This window comes from Ovis aries, chromosome 18 (assembly GCF_016772045.2).
Source record: "Ovis aries strain OAR_USU_Benz2616 breed Rambouillet chromosome 18, ARS-UI_Ramb_v3.0, whole genome shotgun sequence".
NCBI classification, from domain to species: domain Eukaryota; kingdom Metazoa; phylum Chordata; class Mammalia; order Artiodactyla; family Bovidae; genus Ovis; species Ovis aries.
The window spans coordinates 22,869,045-22,886,431 of record NC_056071.1 but is presented as its reverse complement, the minus strand read 5'-3'; the positions used below and the strand labels follow the sequence as shown (position 1 = coordinate 22,886,431).

The window sequence follows — 17,387 nt, the reverse complement described above, 5'->3', positions numbered from 1 at the left end:
GAAGGGAGGGAGGTTCACCTGGTGAGTTGACTGCAGGGCACATGGATCAGGCAAAAAGCCAATGGGCAGCAGGTGACGTTGCTGCTGTGATCTCCTTCCAGTTGACCATCCCTACTTAGCAGAGACCAGACCTGCCCCTCGTCTCCCAGCCCTGCACCTGGTGTGTTTTCTCAACACCTCAGTGGAACAAGAAAGGACTGAGCCTGCCAGAACCAAGGTAGTGTTCAACATTATCATAACAGCTGTAAAAACAGTTAATATCACACAGAACCAAAGGGAAGAGACGAGGGCTTTTCTGGGACAAGTGTGGGGAGAGGAGACCGACCCTACACTTCTTTCTACCATCCCAGGAGGTTACAGGAACCCACTCATTTCCACCTTAGAATCCCAACCAGCAGAGACCTGGGGTCCTAACCAAGGGTCGTGGGACCCCAGGTCCTGGGTCTAGGGAGGTGGTGTCACCTTGGAGAGTGTGGAAGTGTGCCCCAGGTGCAGAGTCTGGGGATTCTGTGGGTCTCCATCCACATGGGTTACATATCTGCTCTTTACCTGCAGTGTGTCCATCAGGGATTCCCAACATCTGAACTGAGGGCGCTGCCCTGATTAGCCTGTGGTCCTTTTCCTTCTCTTCACCTTGTCACATTCACATGAGGTCAGGCACCTTTTCGCTGCTCTGTGTTCTGAGTGTAAACCTTTGGTGGTGTCATATTAATATCATAGCATATCTCATATCTAATTCATCGAGATCCCACTGTCTGGTTTCCCCTTTACCAAGCTCAGGTGGTTTAATTGTGATTTAATTTTTATTTTATATTGGAGTAGAGTTGATTTCCATTGTTTTGTTGATTTTATATGTACAGGAACTTGATTCGATTTTACGTATACATATGGAGAAGGAAATGGCAACCCACTCTAGTATTCCTGCCTGGAAAATTCCATGAACAGAGGAGCCTGGTGGGTTACAGTCCATGGGGTCACAAAAGAGTCGGACACAACAGAGCAACTTTCTTTCTCTCTAGGGAAAGGGAGAGAGCAAATTAGCCAAGATGGTGTGCTCAGGCTCGCTCTCCCCACAGCCTCTAGCTCCGGGCTCCACGTTTTGTAAATAATGATTACGTAACAGCTGAGATCGCTTATAACGCTGGGCGTGTGCGTCTGGAGGCGCTCGCTTGGCCTTGGGCTACTTTTGCTCTGTAAGCATGTATGCCTCCATTGAAAGCCCTTGCGTTGTACTAGGTTATGTTATGGCTGCTGGGTCAGCCAGGGGAGAGTAAATGCTTCTGCAGTTTCTGCAGCTCTTCGTGCCTTCTTGCAGCTCCCCTCTCCTGCCTTGCCTACCGTGGGTTCAACGAATGGCGTTCAATGAACAGAGATACAGCGAAACTGTTGGCACTGTGAGCAGGATCAGCAGACAGGAGAGGTTTAGCTGCTCTTTTCCCATTTTTTTCTCATATAGGTTATTACAGTTTTTTTCAGTAGAGCTCCTGATTGTATTCAGTAAGCCCTATTTGATTATCAATTTGATAAATATTAGTGAGTATACATTAATCTGAAACTCTGAATTTACCCTCCCTTTTAGCTTTCTTTTGATGATCATAATTTGGTTTTCTCAGTCTGTGGGTCTGTTTCTGTTTGGGACATTAGTTCATCTCTGAATTTTCAGATTCCACTTGTACATGACAGGCTATTTGTCTTTTTGTGTCTGACTTACCTCACTTAGTATGAAAATTCTTCAGACCATCCATGCTGCCACAAATGTCATCATTTTTTCTCTCTTATGGCAGAGTAGTATTCACTTGTATGGTTGTATCACGGAATCGTCATTTTTCTTCAGTGGACATTTTGGTGGATTCTGTCTCAGCTATTGTAAACAGTACTGCTCTGAAAATCGAGGGGCACGTGTCATTTCGAATGATGAACTTCTGGAGCTCTAAGCCTGGGCGTGGGATTGCAGGGGGTTTCAGGGAAACTCCATGGTGTTCTCCACAGTGGCCTCACCATTACACTCCCACCAAGACGGTAGGAGGATTCCCTTTTCTGTACATCCTCCCCAGTATTTTTTCTTTGTAGAGCTTTTCAGTGACGGCCATTGTGACCAGTGTGTGGTGATACCTCATTGCAGTTTTGCTTGGCATTGATCTGATGATTATTGATGTGGAGTGTCTTTCCATGTGCTTGTATTATTTTACGCCTTGTGAGTACAGTTTACCTCTTGAAAGGTGGCTCTGTCTGGAACTCCCCTCCAGTGATTTACCGCAGGACATTTCTTGAGGCAGGTGTCATTTACAGCCCTGGTGGACTTCTGACTATTAAGAGACCTTCTGCACCTGTTTCATGGTGTGTCTATTAATCTGAACCAGCTAATTGCTCCCTGCCTCCTCTCAACTTTCTTTTTTGGTACCCGTGAGATTCTTTTCTAAGTCTGTGAGGCTGTTTCTCTTTTGTAAAAAGTTCATTGTTATCCCACCAAAATGATATCCTACGATAACTGTCTTTCCTGTTTCACTTCCCTCACTTGGTGTGATCACCTTGAGTGTTCCTCCCTAAAATTGGCGTTATTTCATCCTGTTAATTTCTGAGTAATATGGTATTGTATATATGCACCCCTCTTCTGCATCCATCCATCTGTCCTTCCACACTTAAGTTGCTTCCATATCTTAGTTAATGTACCTAGTGCTGCGTGATCATTTGGTTGCAGTTATTTTTAAAATTTTTGGTTTTCTCCAGATCTACATCTAGGCGTGGGATTACTGGGTCACTTCATACTTCTATGTTTTGTTTTTTAAAGAACCTCCATAAGGTTTTCCCTAGTGGATGTACCCATTTACATTTCCCTGCCACATTGGGAGGGTTTTCTTCTCTCCACACTATCTGCAAATTTTATTGTAGATTTTTTGAGATGGTTATTCTGATTGATGTGAGGTGATACCTCACTGGACAATTGAATTGCCTTTCTCTGAGAACTAGTGAGGCTGAGCATTTTTTCTTGCGCTTTATAGCCATCTCTATGCCTTCTTTGGAGAAATGTGCATTTAGATCTTTGGCAATCTTTTATTGGATTGTTTGTTTTTTGATACTGTGATGCACAAATTCTTTGTATGTGTTGGAGATAAATTCCCTGTGGGTATCTTCATTTGCAGAAAAACATGTACTTCTGCTTTATTGACTGCATTCCAGTTTTCTGAGACTAGTTCCAGAAAAACATTTACTTCTGCTTCATTGACTATGCCAAAGCCTTTGACTGTGTGGATCACAACAAACTGGAAAATTCTTAAAGAGATGGGAATACCAGACCACTTTGCCTGCCTCCTGAGAAATCTGCATGCAGGTCAAGAAGCAACAGTTAGAACTGGACATGGAACTACAGATGTTAGGACCAAACTGGAGCCAGGACAGGCTCTAAGGGGCAGGCTAGGCATGAGGTTTAGTCTCTGGGAAAGCTGAGGCACTGGGAACTCCCGCAGGCAGTGTAGCTCGACCAATCAGAAAAAATCCCCGTAGCCCCCAACCCGTGCCAGACCTGAACCAATCCGGATAGGGATGCGAGGTTTAAAAGTCCCACGTGCGTATGGTTTAGCCAATCAGCTATGCTGTTACAGGAACAAAGAACCGTCTGTATAAAAGTAGATGTGATTCAGAGCTCCGGGCTCTTGTCAGAACTCCACTGCGCTGGATGAGACCTGGGCACTAGCTCAAGCTAGCAATAAAACCCCTTTGTGCTTTTGCATTGCTGTGAGCGTCTTATTCTCTCAGTCTTAGGGAACCGGACCGTGGGCATAACACAGACTGGTTCCAAGTCAGAAAGGGAGTACGTCAAGGCTGTGTATTGTCAACCTGCTTATTTAACTTCTATGCAGAGTACATCATGAGAAATGCTGGGCTGGATGAAGCACAAGCTGGAATCAAGATTGCTGGGAGAAATATCAATACCTCAGATATGCAGCTGACACCATCCTTATGGCAGAAAGTGAAGAAGAACTAAAGAGCCTCTTGATGAAAGGGAAAGTGGAGAGTGGAAAAGTTGGCTTAAAGCTCAACATTCAGAAAACGAAGATCATGGCATCCAGTTATATCACTTCATGGCAAATAGATGGGGAAACAATGGAAACAGTGACAGACTTTTATTTTGGGGGCTCCAAAATCACTGCAGATGGTGACTGCAGCCATGAAATTAAAGGATGCTTGCTCCTTGGAAGAAAAGCTATGACCAACCTAGACAGAGTATTAAAAAGCAGAGATATTAATTTGCTAGTGAAGGTCTGTCTAGTCAAAGCTATGGTTTTTCCAGTAGTCATGTATGAATGTGAGAGTTGGACTATAAAGAAAGCTGAGCACCAAAGAACTGATGCTTTTGAAGTGTGGTGTTGGAGAAGACTCTTGGACTGCAAGGAGATCCAACCAGACAATCCTAAAGAAAATCAGTCCTGAATATTCATTGGAAGGACTGATGCTGAAGCTGAAACTCTAATACTTTGGCCACCTGATGCAAAGAACTGACTCATTGGAAAAGACCCTGATACTGGTAAAGATTGAAGGCAGGAGAAGGGGATGACAGAGGATGAGGTGATTGGATAGCATCACCAACTCAATGGACATAAGTTTGAGCAAGCTCCAGGAGCTGGTGAAGGACAAGGAAGCCTGGCATGCTGCAGTCCATAGGGTCGCAAAGAGCTGGACACGACTGAGTGACTGAACTAACTGATCTTCACTTGCTAGAATTTTTTCCATTCTGAGGATTGTCTTTTTCTATCACTGGTGGTATCATTTGCTGTGCAAATGTTTTTTTAACATTTATTAGGTCCCATTTGTTTATTTTTGTTTATTTTTCCTGATTCTAAGAGGTAGATGAAAAAAGAACTTGCTGCATTTTATGTCAAAGTGTGTTCTGCTTTTTTCCTTAAGAATTTCATAGTATCTGTTCTTTTATTTAGACCTTTAATCTATTTGAAGTTTATTTTTGTGTATGTTAGGGAGTCATCTAATTGCATTCTCATTTTCATTGCAAAGGAATCTGCCCAGTGTCCTCCACAGTGGCTGTTTCCAATTTCCATTCCCTAAATCAGTGTAGGAGGGTTCCCTTTGCTCTACACCCTCTCCAGCATTTATTGTTTGTAGAGTTTCTGCCTATGGCCATTCTGACCTGTGTGAGGTGATACCTCATTGAAGTTTTGATTTGCATTTCTCTCACATTTGGTGATGTTGACATCTTTTCATGTGTCTTTTTTAAACAGTGTCAGTTAAACTTATTGAAACTGGCTTCTTGAATGCGTGCCATATTTTGGATATTTTCCTATGACCTTGCCTAGGACATTTCTTGACGGGGGTGTCTTATACCTACAGTCCCACAGACCTTTTGAGTATTAAGTGCCCATGAGCAATGGTTTCAAAGTTGTTGTTATGAGAAATGGCCACAAGGTGGCAGCATGTCTTTATGCTCAACTCTGTTCCCTAGGGGAACCAGAGCCTTGGGAAAAGTCCTATTCCTAGATTGTCAAGGTGGAAAGTGCCAAAAGAAACACCCAAGGCTTGTGTCCATTCCTTCTTCCTGCCTTACCCCTGTCCCCTGGACACATCCCAGTTGCTGCAACACCACTCTAGGGGGGTGCTTTCGTCCATAGGTGGGGTGACCCTAAGGAAGGAGGCTGGAGGTGGGAACCCCAACACCAGGAGACATGGAGCCCATGGGGATTTTCAAAGCTCTTCCAGCCCAGAGGCTCCACATCCTTTGGGTACAGTAGGCGTAGTTTTAGTGCAGGGGGACCCACCTGGATCTGGAGGCTGTGGGTTGCAGCAGAAGGGAACAGGCTCACCAGGGCCATGGGGCAGGGCTCATTGGCTGGCATGCCCTCCCAGCTCCGTCAGTCCTGTGACAGTCCATCCTTGGGAAACCAGCCTGCCCAGGCTTCAGGGATGTGACAGCAGCCTGGGTCGCCAAGGCCTGAGGGGAACGGAGTTGACATTCACTCTTGGTAATTTGTATTTTGTATTGGTGTGTAGGTGACTTACAGTGTTGTGGGGTCTGTCTGATTTTGTTTTAGGTGGACAGCAACATGATTCACTTATGCATAGATGTGTACGTGTCATTGTTTGGGTCCTTTTCCCGTATGGTTTATTATGCAGTGTTGAGTAGGGGTCCTCGCTGATTATTTATAAAGAGGGGTGTGTGTGCGTGCGTGGGCACGCGTGTTCATCTCCATCAGCTCATTTCTCTCTGCCCATCACCTTTCCCTTTTGGTAACTATAAGGTGCTTTGCTATGTTGTGAGGCGTTTCTGTTTGTTAAAGAAGTTCATTTGTATCTGTTAGAATTCAGCACTGAGTGATATCACATGATACTTGTCTTGCCTCATGTCACTTTTCACAGCTATTTGTAAGGCCTCCTCAGACAGCCATTTTGCTTTTTTTGCATTTCTTTTCCAAGGGGATGGTCTTGATCCCTGTCTCCCATACAATGTCACGAACCTCCATCCATAGTTCATCAGGCACTCTATCAGATCTAGTTCCTTAAATCTATTTCTCACTTCCGCTGTATAATCATAAGCGATTTGATCTAGGTCATACCTGAATGGTGTAGTGGTTTACCCCATTTTCTTCAATTTGAGTCTGAATTTGGTAATAAGGAGTTCATGATCTGAGCCACAGTCAGCTCCTGGTCTTGTTTTTGTTGACTGTATAGAGCTTCTCCATCTTTGGCTGCAAATATAATCAATCTGATTTCGGTGTTGACCATCTGGTGATGTCCATATGTAGAGTCTTCTCTTGTGTTGTTGGAAGAGGGTGTTTGCTATGACCAGTGCATTCTCTTGGCAAAACTCTATTAGCCTTTGCCCTGCTTCATTCTGTACTCCAAGGCCAAATTTGTCTGTTACTCCAGGTGTTTCTTGAATTCCTACTTTTGCATTCCAGTCCCCTATAATGAAAAGGACATCTTTTTTGGGTGTTAGTTCTAAAAGGTCTTGTAGGTCTTCATAGAACCGTTCAACTTCAGCTTCTTCAGCGTTGCTGGTTGGGGCATAGGCTTGGATGACTGTGATATTGAATGATTTGCCTTGGAAACGAACAGAGATCATTCTGTCGTTTTTGAGATTGCATCCAAGTACTGCATTTCAGACTCTTTTGTTGACCATGATGGCTACTCCATTTCTTCTGAGGGATTCCTGCCCACAGTAGTAGATATAATGGTCATCTGAGTTAAATTCACCCATTCCAGTTTATTTGAGTTCACTGTCTTTTAAAGTAACGGTTTTCTCTGAATCTGTGTCCAGGAATGGGATTGCCAGCTCCTGTGGTACTTCTCTCCTTAGTTTTTAATGAACCTTTCTTCTTTTCTCCTTCGTGGATTTACTGACTTTCATTCCCACCAACAGGGAGGAGGGTTCTTTTTCTTCCATTCCCTTTCCAGCATTTATTGTTGTAGATTTTTTGATGCTGATCATTCTGACCCTTGTGAGGTGATCCCACATTGTACCTCTGATCCACAGTTCTATAATACTTATGGATGCTGAGCATCTTTTCATGTGCTCCCTGGACCACCTCTATGTCTTCTTTGGGAAAATGTCCACTTAAACCTTGTGCCCCTATTTCACTGGGTTTTTTCCACTGATGTTGAGGTGCATAAACTGGTTGTACATCTCGTAGGTCAATTCCTTGTGAGTGTCTTTGTTTGCAAATATTATTTCCATTATGAGGTTTGTCTGTTTGTCGTGTTTCTGGTTTCCTGTGTTGTGCTAATACTTTTAAGGAGAATTAGGTCCCATTTATTTATTTTGGTTTTACTTTTCATGATTCTAAGAGATGGGTCAAAAAAGGACTTGCTGCATTTTTTGTCAAAATGTGTTCTCTTTTCCTCAGGAGTTTCACTGTATCCATCCTTTTCTTTAGATCTTTAATCTATTTGGAGTTTGCTTTTGTGTATGCATCAGGGAGTACTGTAGTTGCATTCTCATTATCACTTCTTATAAAACCTGCACGCCATTCTCCACAGTCGCTTTTACTAATTTACCTTTTCGTGAAGAGTGTAGGATGATTCCCTTTCCCCTACACTTTCTCTAGCATTTATTGTTTGTCGACTTTTGGACAATGATGATTGTGAACCATGTGAAGAAATACCTCATTATAATTTTGATTTGCATTTTGGAATTACTCCAGATGTATGCCCAGGCATGGAATTGCTGGGTCCTAAAGTATTCTATGTTATTTTTGAAATGAACCTTCATACGTTATCCCTACTGTATGTACCTAGGTACATTGTGATCAACAATGCAGGAGGGTTCTCTTGTTTCCACATCTTTTCTAGCATTTATTCTTTATAAAAAATAATTTTACTCATTTCTCTTTGGTTGCACTGGGTCTTGGTTGCTGAGCGCAGGCTTTCTCTGTCTGCAGCAAGCAGGGGCTACTCTCTATAGTTTCACTGGGGAGGCTTCTCATTGCAGAAAGTGGGCTCTAGAGCTCCAGGCTTCAGTAGTTGCATCGCAAGGGGTCAGTAGTTGTGGTTCAAGGGCTCTAGGGCACAGGCTCAACAGTTGTGGCACATGGGCTTAGTTGCCCCATTTATGTGGAATCTTCCCAGACCAGGGATTGGATTTGTGTCCCCAGCATCAGCAGGCTCATTCACTGGCTCACCAGTGAAGTCCCAGCCTTTATTCCTTAAGATGGTTTGAGATGGCCATTCTGACCAATGTGAGTGCTTAGCTCATTGGACTTTGATTTGCATTTTCCTAATAGTGATGCTGAGCACCTTTTCATGTGCCCAAGTGCAATCTGTAGGCCTTCCTTGGATAAATACCCTTTTTGATCTTTGGTCCATTTCTTTCTTGGATTGTACTGATTTTTGATATTGAGTTGCTCGAGCTGTTTCTGTGTTTTAGAGAGGAATCCCTTGTGGGTATCTTTCTTTGCAAATGTTTCTTCCTATTTTGAGGGCTGTCCTCTCTCCTTTAGTGTTTTTTTGGTACACAAATGCTTGTATGGTTAATTTGGTCCCATTTTCTGATTTGTGATTTATTTTCCACTATTTTAAGAGGTGGAGCCACAAAGAGTTTGCTGTATGTATGTCAAATCATATTCTGTTTATATTTTTTCCTCAATAATTTCATAGTATCTGTCTTTGCATTTAGGTATTTATACTGTTGGGGGTTTATTTTGTGTAGAGTGTTAAGGAGTTTTCTAATTTCATTCCCCTTCTCATGGTTGAAGGAGCCCTCACAGAGCCTTCATAATGGCTGTTACGAATCTACATTTCAAGCCTGGGTGGAAGAGTGTTCCCTTTGTCTCCACACTCTCTCCAGCCCTTATCATTTGTGCAGATTTTGGCGATAGTTATTCTGACCAGTGTGATGTGATATCTGGGTGTGGTTTATATTTGCTTTTCTTTAATGTTTACCGATGTTGACATTGTTTCATAAGATTTTTTTTTTTTAAGGGTGTGAGTTAAAGTTACATCTTAAAATAGGCTTTTTTAATGCCTGCCTTGTTTTGGATTCTTTTTCAGTGATAACCCCTAGGACATTTCCTGAGGGCAACTGTTTTTTTACTACCCACCTGGATCCTTGTGAATATTAACTGCCCAGCAGCACAACTCTTCTGGAGAAGGAAATGGCAACCGGCTCCAGTATTCTTGCCTGGAAAATCCCCTGGATGGAGGAGCCTGGAAGGCTGCAGTCCATGGGGTCGCGAAGAGTTGGACTGAGTGACTTCACTTTCACTTTTCACTTTTATGTATTGGAGAAGGAAATGGCAACCCACTCCAGTGTTCTTGCCTGGAGAATCCCAGGGATGGGGGAGCCTGCACTTCATGCCACACTCTTCCCCCCAACCCCATGTAATTTCCTTGTTATTTCCTATTGGAATAGAATGGATTTCTGATATTGTGTATGTTTCAGATGTATAGAAACTCAGTTTAGTTATACATAGACATTTATTCAGTCTAGCCTTCTTTTCTGCATATAGGTGATTACAGTGTGTTCAATAAACTTTGCTATTCAGTAGGTACTTTTTATCAACTCTTTGATGTATATTAATGTGTATATGTTAATTCAAGTCTCTTAATTTATCCCAAATGTACCTGGAGGTTGGGGGCTCTCCAGATGTCCCCAACCAGGTGCTTTTAGAAGGTCCTTTTTGGAGGCACACTGCCTGCTACATGCTCCCAGCGCTCTCAGCCCCAGGACGCTCCAGCCTTGGGAACCAAACCAGTCAGGCTCCAGGGATGTGATAGCAGCCCAGCTCAGTATGTCCTGAGGGGAACAGAGTCAGAATGTCTTTTTTGTTCTTTCTGTTTTCATCCCATCATTTGAACTGAGTGTGCAGTGAATTACAATCTTGTGGGTGGTTTGTTTTTCCGTTTCCTTCCACTACAGCTTGTTTCACTTCCACATAGGTGTAGATATGATTTGTTGGGATGTTTTCTTTATAGGTTATCGCAGAGCATGGAGTGAGTTTCCTTGTGGTACACGGTGGGTCCCGGTCACTTACCTTATCAATAGTAGTGTGCATAGCTTAGTCTGAAGCAGCTCATTTCTCCATGCCCCACATCTTTATTTCCTGCTGACTAGAAGTTTCCTTTCTAAGTCTGCGAGGCTGTGTCTCAGGCAATAAGCTCATTTGTATCCATCTTTAGCTTACACCTGGAAGTGATATCATAGGATACTTGCCTGTCCTTGGCTCCTTTACTTCACTTGGGATGATCATCTCTACTTTCTTTGCTGAAGCTGGACTTGGCATTGTTTCTTACTTATTCATGGTTGGAAATATTGCATTGTGTACATGTGCCCCATCCTCTGTTTCCATTCATAATTAACTTGCTTCCCTGTGTTGGCCATTGTACCTAGTGGGGCAAAAATCATAGGGTCACCCATCTCTGTTAAAATTTTCATTGTCATAACCTGGGTGCCTGGACCCCAACCCAAGTCAGACATCAAACACAAGCCTACTCAAGCTCCAGGAATGGGAGAGCAGCCCAAGTCAGGGAGGTCGGAGGGAATAAAATAGCCATTACTTTTCTTTCCCTTTCTTTTCTTTAATCTCATGCCAATGCTCTTTTGAAGTATAGCCAACTTGCAGTTTTGTGCTTCTCCGTGTCCAGCCAACTGATTAAGTTATGAAATATATTTAAGGCACATTTGCACTCTTTTTTACTCTTTTGACATAGTATATTGAACAAGGTTGAGTACACTTCTCTGTGCTGAACATCAGGTCCTTGTGGAATATCTATTACAGTGACAGATTTTTATATATATTAGAGAAAAATATTTCTGTGACTCTGTGCATTTAAGGAAGTCAGGAGATAATGCTTGTGGATTATCTAAATCAGATACACATTTGCATTTGAATCTCAGAGCCTCTCTTTGTGCTGTAAATTATTTCCCCTGTATCTCTTTCTTTTATTTTGCCTAGAAAGGATATCACTTGCTGTTTTCTTCCGCTGCTGCTGACTTACTTAGCGTATGATCCTTGAAGGTCCATCCTTGTGGGAAAAATTGGCATAATTTTATAATTTCAGTGGTTTTTTTATGTCTGAGTAATAGCCCATTATAGATATGTACCACATTTCTTTAAGATTTAACCTGTACATGGACTTCTTGGGTCTGTATCTTGAGTACTGGAGGTAGCACTGCAGTGAATGTTGGGTTATATATGTGTGTCATTTTGAATGATGTTTTTTTCGTAATATAGGCCAGGTGTTGATGTTAAAATCTTAGGTTTAATTCTCTTGAAATTTTTTGTTCTGGCCTGTGGAGGGTGTCCCTTCAAGGGGCTATTTCCAATGTCTATTCCCACGGAAGCCTGTAGGGGTAATCCATCATCTCCCGGCTCTCTCCCCCATTAACTGTTTGCAGACCGGATAGTGATTCTGTTAGATGGGGTATGATTTCTTCTTGTCATTTTGATTGGCATTTCTCCCGTAATATTTAGGGATGCTGAGCAACTTGTCCTGTGGCCGTTTGCATATTTTTTTTCCCCTTAAAGGGTGTGAGGAAAATTTACCTGTTGCCGCTGGCTTCTTGAAATTTGGCTATTTCTGGAATTTATTTCTGCAAAACTGGCTGCAGGACCTTTCCTGAGGGCAGTTGTTAACAGCCCTCCAGGTCTTGTGAACTGGAGTGGAGATGCCACTCAGCACCAGTGGTCAAGTTGCAGTTACAGGAAATGACCACAAGGTGGCAGCACTTCTTCATACACAACTCGTGTAGAAACGAGAGTTTTAGGAATAGTTGGCTTCCTGGGCTGGGAATTAGAGTGGAATGAGAAGGCAATGGCACCCCACTCCAGTACACTTGCCTGGAAAAATCCCATGGACAGAGGAGCCTGGTAGGCTGCAGTCCATGGGGTCGCGAAGAGTCGGACACGACTGAGTGACTTCCCTTTCACTTTTCACTTTCACGCACTGGAGAAGGAAATGGCAACCCACTCCAGTGTTCTTGCCTGGAGAATCCCAGGGACGGGGGAGCCTGGGGGGCTGCCGCCTATGGGGTTGCACAGAGTCGGACACGACTGAAGCGACTTAGCAGCAGTAGCAGCAGCAGTGCCTGAGCAAACACCCAAGGGCTTAAATATCACTACTTCTTCCCCCTAAAGCTTTACTTCTCCCCTCCAGACTCATGTCTACCTGGGGCACCGCTCCCTGCCGAGGTGCCTAGGAGGCTGCTCTCTCAGGAACGAGGCTTCAGCTGGAGTCCCAGCACCAGATCCCTGGATACTTGGTGACTTTACCCTGGCCCTCGAGGCCAGAGAGCCAGGCCACCATCGTTGGGGTGCACTAGGGATTCTGGTCCCAGACAGAGAAAAGCAGACAGTACAGGTTTAAGAGAGGTCTCAAGGCAGGGCACCCTGCCTGACTGTGTCAGCCCCACCCTAGTCCAGCTCTAGGACTCAAGCCTACTCAGGTTCCGGGGGTCAGATAGCATCCCAAGTCAGGGAGGTTGGAGGGACTAAACTAGGCATTACTTTTCTTTCCTTTAATCTCAAGCCAATGGTATATTGAAGTATAGTTGATTTGCAGTTTTGTGCTTGCCTGCTGTGTACAATGGACTAGTTATGACATATACATGTAGCATATTTGTACTTAACTTTTTTTTGCCATAGAGGTTATTGAACAAGGTGGAGTAAATTTCTCAGTGATCAAATCTTTGTGGAGTATTTATTAGAGATACAGATTTATTTTGTATATATGCAAGAAACAAAGGAAGGAGATAGTCCTTTTGGATTATCTATTACAGCTACAGATTTCTATGTATATGTTAGAGATAAGTATTTTTTTGTCTATGTGCTTGGAGGAAAAGAAAGAAAAAGGAGGAAGAAGACAGATAATCCTTGTGAATTACCTAGTAAAGATTTCTGTGGGTATGTTAGAGACAGATTTCAGTACACATGTGGAAGGAAGGAAGGAAAGAGAACTCTTGTGGATTACAGATACTGATTTCTGTGCACACATTAGTACTTCTAATTCATACTTGGCCCTTCCCTCTTTTTTTCCCAAAAGCTTTGTGTTTGAATCTTAGGGTCTTCTGTTGTGTGGTTAATTGTTTCCCCTGTATGTCTTATTTTTGTGGAGAAGGGACATCATCTGCTATGTTTTTTCTATGTTGCTGACTACACTAAACATATGATCCTCTAACATCCAACTTTGTTTGGATCAGTGGCATAATTTCATGACGGTTTTTCATGTCTGAGTAAGAGCCTAAGGTATATATGTACCACATTTCTTTAAGATTTAATCTTTCAATGGAATGTTTCTTTGGTCTGTCTTGGCTATTGGAAGTAGCCCTGCAGTAAACGCTGGGGTGCCTGTGTCATTTGGATGATGGGTTTTTTTGTAATATAGGCTCAAGTGTGGGTATTGAAACCCTAGACTTTGTGCTTTGGAAAATTTTCACTGTTGCCTGTGGAGGCTGTCTTTTCTAGGGGCTGTTGCCAGTTCCATTGGCAACAGTTCCAGGGCTCCAGTGGAACATGTTCCATCATCTCCCGGTGCTCTCCCCCATTTACTGTTTGCATACAGTCAGGGTGGCCACTCTGTCAGATGGTAATTGATCATTTGTTGTCATTTATGATTGGGATTCCTATGGTAATCACAGGTTGAGCATCTTGTCCTGGGTGATTTGGGTCTTTTATTTTATATTTTTTTCCTTAAAGGGTGTGAGGCACATTTTATCTGTTCTTGACAGTCAGTTGTGTTTGGAATTTATTTCTAGAATACCAGGCGCAGGGCTTTTCCTGAGGGCATCTGTCACTGAGAGCCCCACAGGTCTTGTGAATTGGAGTTGCTGGGAAGCAATCATGGCCAACATGTAGTTATAGGAACTGTCCACAAGGAGGCAGCACTTATTTGTGCTCAACTGTGATTCCACACGGAGAAAGCGATGGCACCCCACTCCAGGACTCTTGCCTGGAAAATCCCATGGACAGAGGAGCCTGGTAGGCTGCGGTCCATGAGGTCGCGAAGAGTCGGACACGACTGAGCGACTTCCCTTTCACTTTTCACTTTCATGCATTGGAGAAGGAAATGGCAACCCACTCCAGTGTTCTTGCCTGGAGAATCCCAGGGACGGGGGAGCCTGGTGGGCTGCCGTCTATGGGGTCACACAGAGTCAGACACGACTGAAGTGATTTAGCAGCAGCAGCAGTGATTCCACATGCAACCAGAGCCTTGGGGAAAGACGGCTTCCTGGGCTCTGAATTAGAGTGGACGGTGCCTGAGCAAACTCCCAAGGGCTTAAGTCTCAATATTTCTTCCCCCAAAACTCTACCCGCCCCCCTCCGCCCCGCCCCCTCCGCCCAGACTCATCCCACCCTGGGGCACTGCTTCCTGCTGAGGGGCCTAGGAGGCTGCACTCTCAGGAAGGAGGCCTCAGCTGGGGACCTGAATACTTGGTGACTTCACTTGGTCCCCTAGGCCTGAGGGTCAGGCCACCATCTTTTGGGTACACTCTGGATTCTGGTCACAGCCAGGGAAAACCAGGCAAAACAGGTTTAAGAGGTGCCTCATGAAGGGCACTCTGCTGGCCCCAATCCAGCCATGGGACTCAACACCACCCAGGTTCCAGGGATCCATACTATCCCAAATTATGGAGGTCAGTGGGCATAAACTAGGCTTTACTTTTCATTCCTGTTCTGTTCTTTACTCTCATGCCAATGCTATTTTAAAGTATGGTTTGATTTGCCTTTTGTGTTTGTCCTCAGTGTACAATGGACTGATTCAGTTATGACGTATACATACAGCATATTTGTACTTTTTCGGATTCTTTTGCCGTAGAGGTTATTGAACAAGGTCGAGTAAAGTTCTCAGTGCTGAACATCAGATCCCTGTGGGACACTTATTAGAGGTATAGATGTTGTGTACATGTGTAAGGAAAAAAGGAAAGAGTCCTTGTGGATTATCTATTACAGCTGCAGATTTCCATGTATATGTTAGAGATAAATGTTTCTGCCCAAATGGTAGGAAGGAAAGAAGGCAGGATGTAAGCCTTGTAGCTTACCTAGTACAGGTACATATTTCTGTGGGTATGTTAGAGATACAGAATTTAGTGCCTATGTGGAGGGAAAGAAGGAAGGAGATAATCTTTCCAGATTATCTATTACAACTACAGATTCCTGTCTGTATGTTAGTACTGACCTCCTGATTCATCCCTGGCCTGTTCTTTTTTTTTTTAAATTCTTTGTGTTTGAATCTCAGAGTCTCTTTTTATATCATAAAATACTTCTGTGGACCTTTTTTTTTTTTTTTTTTTGCCTATAAGGGACAGTATCTGTTATTTTCTTCCTCTGTTGCTGACTTCCTTAGTTTATGATCCTCCAAAGCTCCTCCTTGTGGGAACCACTGGGATAATTTCATGGGTTTTTTCAAGTCTGAGTAATAGCCCATTGTATATGTCACTCGAGTGTATGTGCCTCGATTCTCTGTCTCGTCACAACAAAGATTTGGAGTGACGGACATTAAAGCCCCCTCGGTGTGTCACAGCTCTCAGGTCTTGGATAGACCGTGTTACAGCTCTCAGGTCTCGAATGGACCGTGTTATAGCTCTTAGACAAATCAGTGTTACAGCTCAGTGTTACAGCTCTATTTTATTTAGAAGATAGCAGGAAATTCCATCTTTGAGGCATGAGGGCACGTCGGTCTAAAGAGACGAGAAGAGGGCCCCAGGGCGTGGGGGGCGGGGGGGTGGGGAAGGGGGGGAAAGAGGGAGAGGGAGAGAGAGAGAGAGGAGATGGCTCTGGCTCCTCTATTTATATGTTCATCTCTCCCTGGGCCTGTCCCATGTAAATTGGGCCAGCCTGGAGTGTTGTTTTACCTGAGGTCCTCACTTCGGTCCTCGGACCTTTTGTTTCATTTTCAAGGGCTTTTCCCTTTCTTGTGTTGTAGCCACTGCCCTTTTGGACTCCTTTTCCCTGTTCTACCTACCTAACAGGATGAAATGGCTGGATGGCATCACCGACTCAATGGACATGAGTTTGAGTAAGCTCTGGGAGTTGGTAATGGACAGAGAAGCCTGGTGTGCTGCAGTCCGTGGGGTCACAAAGAGTTGGACATGACTGAGTGACTGAAGAACTTAATTATGCTGACAATCTTTTCTCGTAGTTTATGGCCATCTCTATGCCTTTTCTGGAGAAATGTGTATTTAGATTTTTAGAAATGTTTTATTGGATTGATTTTTTATATTGAGCTTTATGAGTTTGTATGTGTGGAGATAAATTCCCTGGTTTCCTTAGCTATGCAAATGTTTTTAAGGTCTGTTAGGTCCCATTTGTTTATTTTTATTTGTCCTGATTCTAAGTGGTGAATCAAAACAGAACTTGCTGCACTTCATGTCAAAACTGCCTTCTGCTTTTTTTCCTGAGGAGTCCCATTGTATCTGTCCTTTTATTTAGACCTTTTAAATCTATTTGCCGTTTATTTTGTGTATGGTGTTAGGGAGTCTTTTAATTTCATGCTCACCTTCATGCGAAGGAGCCTGCCCCTTGTCCTCCACAGTGGCTGCTCCCAATTTCCATTCCCAGAATCAGTGTGAGGGGGTTCCCTTGGCTCTACACCCTCTCCAGCATTTATTGTTCGTAGAGTTTCTGCCTATGGCCACTCTCACCTGTGTGAGGTGATACGTCATTGAAGTTTTGATTTGCATTTTTCTCATATTAATGATGCTGACATCTTTTCATGTGATTTTTTTTAAACAATGTGAGTTAAACTTACTTATTGAAGTTGACTTCTTGAACCCTGACCTATATTTAATAGTTTTCCATTTTCCGATGACTTGCCTAGAATATTTCTTTAGGGCAGGTGATTTTTTTACTTACAGCCCCTCAGGCCTTATGAATATTAAGTGCTCTTGAGCTTTGGTTTTAAAGTTGTTGCTATGCAAAATAGCCACAGGATGGGAGCATATCTTTATA

The 17,387-nt window shown here is 43.4% G+C and overlaps 1 long non-coding RNA gene across 2 annotated transcripts in view; it reads left to right on the top strand.

Annotated features, from left to right (window-relative positions):
* LOC121817045 (uncharacterized) overlaps nucleotides 1-10,003 on the top strand; it is a 39,432-nt gene extending 29,429 nt beyond the window's left edge. For both annotated transcript variants that reach the window (XR_006056772.2, XR_006056773.2), the window contains 3 exons: nucleotides 102-217; nucleotides 1,316-1,420; nucleotides 9,493-10,003. This is a non-coding gene — a long non-coding RNA (uncharacterized LOC121817045). The remainder of the gene's footprint in view (nucleotides 1-101; nucleotides 218-1,315; nucleotides 1,421-9,492) is intronic.
* The last annotated feature ends 7,384 nt before the right edge of the window (nucleotides 10,004-17,387 follow it).